Here is a 7,166-nt window from a genome sequence, read left to right on the forward strand (position 1 = left end):
ACTTTTCCTGACCCTCTTTAGGCGCATAAACGGAACATACTGTAACGGTGGCTTTCCCCAGGGAAAATCTATAGGAAAGCAACCTCCCCCGCATCTCCGCTCCCTTCTGCAGAACCCTCCCCCTAAAATGCTGGGCCACTAATATCGCAACCCCTGCCGTTTTAGTGGAAGCCGAGGAGAAAAATTGGAATGGAAAGCAGCGTGACTCCAACCTATGATAGTTCTTTGACAATAAATGCGTCTCCTGGAGAAGACAAATAGCCTTTGAATGTTCCAAGAACGAGAGGACTCCCCTCTGCTTCACGGGCTTGTTAAGTCCCCGTACATTCAAGGTGAGGATACGCAATTGAGCAGCAGGCATGACATACGTCCAGCTCTACACGCTCAGCATCCCAGATCCACGCCTCACCCGTGACATACCCAACCCTAAGACTCTGACCACTCTGCCAGAAGCAAACCAAGCTGCGTCTCCTGCAAATCAATAGGAACCCCGTTCCACCACTCACTCATGGGCACTCATGGACCTCGAACCCCCCCCCCCCACCTGAACAGTTCCACCCCTGCCAAATCCCAACAAAGAAAAAGGAACAACCCCCCCCAACATTTAAGCAATACACGTTGTTAGACCTGTCAGCCCTAGGGTGCTCTTTCCCTATTTTTTTTGCCCTTGCCTCATTTTTCTCACCTTCTTGTTTGTTGGCCTTAGGTCTCCGAGCACCTTCCCATTGCTAATCAATGCTAAGGTGCAGGTGCTCTCTTCCCCCAACATGGCTGCCACTGGCCCCTCCTACTGCAGCGTGGTCTTTTTAGGTGCACTCTAGTTGCCAGGAGCTGGCTGGAACCCCTAAACATTGTTGCCATTCCAGCCTGCCTCACTGACCTGGGGGACCCACGCAGGAGACTTAGGCGGTAGGGTCTAGTCAGAAACCTATACCACTGGGGGTGACCGGGTTTAGGCGCTGCCCACCAAGCTGTGTGAGGAACACTGAACTAGCCCACTGATCTGGCCGGCGGAGGGTAATCCAGGGACCACCTGCAGTGACCTGCTGAGGAAACTTGTCAGCAGCCTTCAACTCAACCCCCCCCCCCTCTGCAAGTAACTGTCTACTAAGGGCGTAGGAACCATCAAGCGCCAAGAAGAAACCTAACTGCCACGGGACTACTGGGAATCAACCAGGTACTGGGCTGTGCCATCCCTGCCCATTCTGTCTGCACCTGTGGCTCCTGCGCTGTCTTGCTCATCTCCTTTGTTATGACTGCCTGGATGGCTAAACTGCCTTCCCTGCCTACCGAGCGCACCCCTACTGTGCCCTCATGAGAAGCGCTGAGGTTCTGGAGACTATTTTGCCTGAAGCGCTGTGCCTGAGAAGCGCTATTACTTAGACTGCCTGTCCTGCCCGAACTGCTGGGTGTGCCCCCATATCGTGTTTCACCCAAGCGCTGTGTTGCCCCTCAAGCTCTATACTCTGCGGACCTGCTGGGTTCCCCCTAAGGAGCGCTGACATTATCCCAGTAGCGCTGTGAAGCCCTTCCACGCTGGGCCTGGAAGCGCTGCTGTCCCCGATGGGCCCCCTGCTGAGGCGCTGCCGAGAATCGCACCTCTGTGGCCCGGGAGTCCGTGGGGCCGCCACGTCACCTTTGCGACGCGCCACCCCTTCGGCGGAAACTGCCCTGTCATCCTCACCCCCCTCGGAGCCAGGAGAGGGCCGCCGCATCGCAAACTTTAAGTAGGCTGCACTCGGCCCCAGTAGGCCCGACGAAGGACGAAGCCTGAATCCTCCCTCATGTGACGGGGGCGCGCCTTGGATTCCGCCCCGCCGCGCACTCATTGGCCCGTGGGTGACACGCCCCGCAGGCCACACTGCTACTGGCGGCTACGGGCGCACCTCCTCCCTTCCGCCGTCTGATTGGTCCTGGGCCCAGGGAAGCCTCTGGAGGCCCGGGACCAGGAGAAGCCCAAAAGCCCCCACCTGCCAGCGCAGGCCCCCGGAGGGCCTGAAATTGATTGGGAGGCCACGTGAGGCCTTCCAGAGTGCCTACTCCTCCCCGAGGCCTGCTGAGTCCGCCGCAAGGGCCCGAGTGGCCGAAGAGACCAGGTAAACCTCCGGGGAGGAGGGCGGAAGGCCGAAGGAGGCTCCGAGTTCGCCCCTCCCCTGGGGAAGACTTATGACTGGGCCCCGTTGGCCCCCAATTAGTCCACGAAGGAATCAGAACTGGGGCCAGAGCATGCAGAAGGCCCCCGCAACTGTGGGTTAGTGGAGTTACCCCCTCTGATTTGGAAAAGGAGACTAATAAATACCCTTGAGACTTGGGGTCTATAAAATGTTATTCTGTTTTAGTGTAAGGTTGTTTGAGCCTGCCTACCCAAGACTTACTTATGCCTGAGGGAGTGCTGCAGGAAACACTAAGGGAGGGGAATTGCCTACCAGTTACCTCAGGAGATGTTACCTGTGATTAATTAAAGGGTTGTTCTTGCTAAAGAAGACAATGAGATGGTCTTTCTGGCTTTATGAGATGTTGATTGAAATGCCCCAGTTAACTCTTAGATTGCTCCTGTAATGAAATGTTTATGGAGACATGCTGCATTGATTATTGAATTGCTCCCTTTGCTCCTCTGGTGAAACGTACCAATGAGTTAATGGTACCTGGATTTATTGATTACCCTGATTTGACTTGCCAAACCTGAATTTTATTCTAGATAAAAGCACATTGTTTTAATCAACCTAACTGGTGTGGTGTCAGTCATTGTGTGCGTTTCATTGTCTCAGTGGATGTGTGTGCTGTGTAGTCACTTTACACCTAAGCTTCGGGTGCCTACCTGCTCGAGCCAAGCTACTCCCAGGGGAACTGGTGACCCCAGTTCCTACAGACGTAGACCATCATCCTGAGGTGATTGGTAAAATACACTAATGGGGTACACTAGTCAATGCAGGGAAGCCCTCCCTCCCGCCGACAGTGAACGCCACAGCAAAGGTTGCAGTACGGCCTTGAGTTGAATCAGCTCGAAGTTCAGCTGGGGTGAGACACCTCCAGGCCGGAGGAGACTGCCTCCACCGCTGCCCATCTCTGATTTCAGCCACTGGGGGCCTCCGGGCACAGCGCCTTCTGCTCTGTTGACGCCACCGAGGTCTGCCATCATCATACTCCGCAGTGGGCCCCTCTGTCTCATCCACCTCAGCTGGCGGCTCCAGCCCCAACAATTGACACGCCTGTTTTAAGGATCGGAGTTGGTGGAGTTTATTATCCTTTTTAAAGATCAAACTGGAGGGGTGACCCCAACTGTGGGAGATGTTCTGCTGGAGAAAGATTGTGACAGGCCTGGAGAACCTACTCTTCTGCAGGGTGAGAGCGGACAGATCCTGAAACAGAACTGGAGCTTGCCCTCTGAAGGACAAAGGATACCTCTGTTGCGCCTTCTGCAAAATCTCCTCCTTAGTGCGGAAGTCCTGCACACATGCCAGGATGTCCAGAGGGGGAGCCGAGGGAGAACGCGGGGGACCTACTCTGTGAACGCGGTCTATCCGAATCTCCGCCTCCGCCGGTCGCCCTAAGATGTGATTGAACAAAGCTACGGTGAAACCAAATAAGTCGCTGGTGTCCTCGGACATTGTCACTCCCCGGATGCGGACGTTATGACGACGGGAGCGGTTTTCCAGATCTTCCACATGTGTCTGTAAGTCCACCTGCTGGTCATGAATCCGAACTATCTCCTGGTGCAACACTTCCATTTCGGAGTCTCGACTGTCACCCTTGGTCTCCAAATCTGCCACCCGCTCCCCTATACCATCAACATCCCTGCGTACCTCTTTGATCTCCTCAGCAAACTCCTTCTGCAAGGAGTGAATGTCTTCCCGCAGGGAGGTAAAAAGCGATTCCAGAAATGCTTTAGTGATCGGCTCTGTGCCTTCTGCCTGCTCCGTCGCCGTGTGTGATATACTGGCCGCCATGTCCTTAGATTGCTGATTTGCCTGAGCCTTAGCAAAGAGGTCCTTAACAGTCTTGTCCTTCCGAACCCTCGTGGTGGACATCTCTAGCAGGACAAGGCGCGTCGGGCAGAACTGTCCCAGCTCAGGCCCACTCACCACTCCGGCCGCACCCTCCACTCGGCCAACCGCTACTCCACCGTAAGGACCCCACCAGAAAGTCACCGGGCAGATTCCAGGGTTGCGCTAGGAGTCTCAAAAGCGTTCCGCCTCACCGCCAGTCTGCTCCTCAAAACTGCCCTCTCACCAGTCGCTGTATGGCACAGAGTCCCCAAGCCCTAGTCCGCACTGCCCTGCCGTTAAATGGGAAGTGGCCGTACTCCACTCTCCTGGGTCAACCCTCTCTGGGCACCCAGCACCCCCTCACCAGCCTTTGGCGCTCTCCGGACCCCGCATCCCACACCCGGGCCTCCGGCGCCTCTCGCAGCCTCCACTCCGGAGTGACCGCACTGCTCCTTCGCCTCAGCTCCCAGCCCTCGCGCCACCAACCTAGTGTCTGTGGGGGTAAGGCAGTCTCCCCTCGCTCCTCCCAAGGGCTCTCCTTCGCCGGGTCCTCGAGGCAAGGTCCGACTGTGGGGTGCGTCAGACGCCGGTACCAACTCCGGGGCCGCACCCCCGCAAACCTTCGGGACCTTCTACTGTCCCCTGCTTCCACCAGACGGCATGTCCTCCCGAGGTGCTCCAAGAAATGCCAGGAGGGGGCCTCGCACCAGGGTGGATCCGGGCCGATCTGCCAACCTCGCCCGCTTCTTCAGCCCCACAGGCCGTCGCACACCACAGTCTATACAGCCGCAATCCCGAGGCCCAGGCCCTGTCCTAAGATGGCGGCTCACCTCTCGTGCCCCATGGGTGATCTGGGACGGCTGCCGATGCCCGCAAGCCACTCAGTCAACTGCCGCCGCCGGCTCTTCTCCAGGCCGCCTCGCCCGGTGTCGCTCCGCTGCAGCCGCAGGTTTATGCCCCCAGGAGCCGCAGGCCTCCGGCCCCTGCCACCGCGGCCGCTGAACTCCACAAGATGGCGGACCGGTTGGATCGCCGTCACCGCCGGACGCTTCCCCTTTGCAGTGGGGCCAACAAGGGGTACCTCACTCCGCTACTCCGGCGGGGCGCCCGCGGTCTCCTCCTGCGCCCGCTGCTCTCCTGGCCGGTGCTCGTTCGGGCGCCAGTCTGCGCGCCTCCCGCCCGTCACTCGGCTCTCCCCGGCCTCCGCTCCAGCTCAGCCACCGTCACTGGGCACCAAACTCCGCCACGCCAGTATTCACCGGCAGAATTCAGCTCCCCCGCCTTTCAGGAGCACAGCCCAACGACACCGGGGACCGACCGCTGCTGTGACGGCCGCCGGCCTGTGCTAAAGATCACCGTCGGCGGGAGCTCCGGGAAGGTGCGTCCGTTTACCCTGCCATATTGGCCACGCCCCTCTGTGTATTCTTTTAAAACATTATTAATGATAACCATACAGTTCACCAGGATACTCATTCATACCTACAGACATTCTTACAGAGAACACAATAAATAAAATGTCACGCATGAAAGATGAATTTAAATATAACATAATTGCACTCATTCACTGTTAAGCGCAGCCAAGAAGCTGAAAACACAACGAAATACCATTTCAAGGGATGTTAACTCCTAAACCCTAATAAGCAGCATGGCAGGGCAGGCTTTAGCACTGATAGCACCCGGTGCAACAATATATTTGCCCCCCTAACCCCTATGACATTCTCCTCCACAGATTCCTTTCCTATCTTACTGTACCAGTGTCGCTCATTTCTCCATAGCCCGTCTCACATGTATTTAATTTGTTTAATAATGCCTCTCCTAACACTGTAGGGTGTCTGAGCACTTTACATCAGACACATATACAGAGACCGCGAATCATACAATGTGTAAATCATTGTATAGCAAACGTTACATAAGATAAAGTCATTGATACTGGTAGGCATTTTTAAGAGGGCTTGGTCTGGAGAAGCACAAACTCAGGAATCAAAACGTAACACAGTGTTTAGGGTTGGGTTTTCTAATAATAATAATTTATTTCTACCCAAACAATCCCTTTTTCACAACATTAGGACAAAGAAAGACTTGGGAAAACCAAAACTTTCTAACCTGTATCATGCAGTTTGCATGCAGCTCATTGATGGCAGTTCAATACTCCCAGTGCCATAATATTATTGTAACTTATGTACTGCAAGTAACAAAAGGAGGTCTGTGACAAAAGCAGTAACCCGCTGACCTATCCACATAAAATACAGTTTAATAGGCATGGCACACTTTTTTTTTTCACAGCAGTCATGTTAACCCTGTGCTTTACTTTTGTTGAGTCAAAGCTGCCATTAGACACCTCTACAGCAGGAACATTAATCACCAGAGTTATCTTGGAGTTTTTATTGTTGCCTGAAAACTGCTGAATATTAAAGTAACTTTTAAGTGTGCTTTTAAATCCATAGCAATTTGCAAAACACAGCCCCCCCCCCCAAGCTTAGCAATGAACTAGCCTCAGGAGCAATACTGGCGACCAGGAACAAACCAACATCCACCCTTCCGGCCTTTCGAGAAGACACCTGATGGCTGGCACAGCCTGTCCGTGCTAGAACGCCATTATGTCAAAACAGTTTAAGAGTATCGTCGAGGGTGTTAGATTAGGGTTAACAGCACGGCTCAATTGAAAAACGTGTATGCGGGATAGTCCCCCAGAAAAGAAAACAAAAACACATATAGGAGATAAAGGATTTGGGCAAAACCTGCAGAAACTCCAACAGAGCGAGCACAGCACAGTTTCAAGACTAATGCAATTCATCTGGAAAATGTCTGTTAAATAGTTTAGGTGAAATACTTTCTCAGTAATGGTACTTTGTAATATTGTTTTTTTCTGAAAACATGTATATTCGTGTATGATTAGCGAAAGTGTTTATTCTAATCGCTAAACAACATGCTCTGTATCCATGATATGTTGTGCAGAGCTTACTACAACTGGTAGGATAGTGGGATCGAAACCCACATATTATTTTGATAAACACTGCTGATGCGTGTCATGTTTGTCCCCCTGTTGCATGCTGCGTGTTGTGTTAAGAAAAGTAAATTGTGAAGAATAGAAATTGTTACTTAGTCTCTCTTAAAAGGTGTGGGCATTTTCATGGCTAGGAAGCTTCCTAGGTACATGGAATCCAGGAACTGTAATTCTGT

This window comes from Lissotriton helveticus, chromosome 4_1, assembly GCF_964261635.1.
Source record: "Lissotriton helveticus chromosome 4_1, aLisHel1.1, whole genome shotgun sequence".
Lineage (NCBI taxonomy): Eukaryota > Metazoa > Chordata > Amphibia > Caudata > Salamandridae > Lissotriton > Lissotriton helveticus.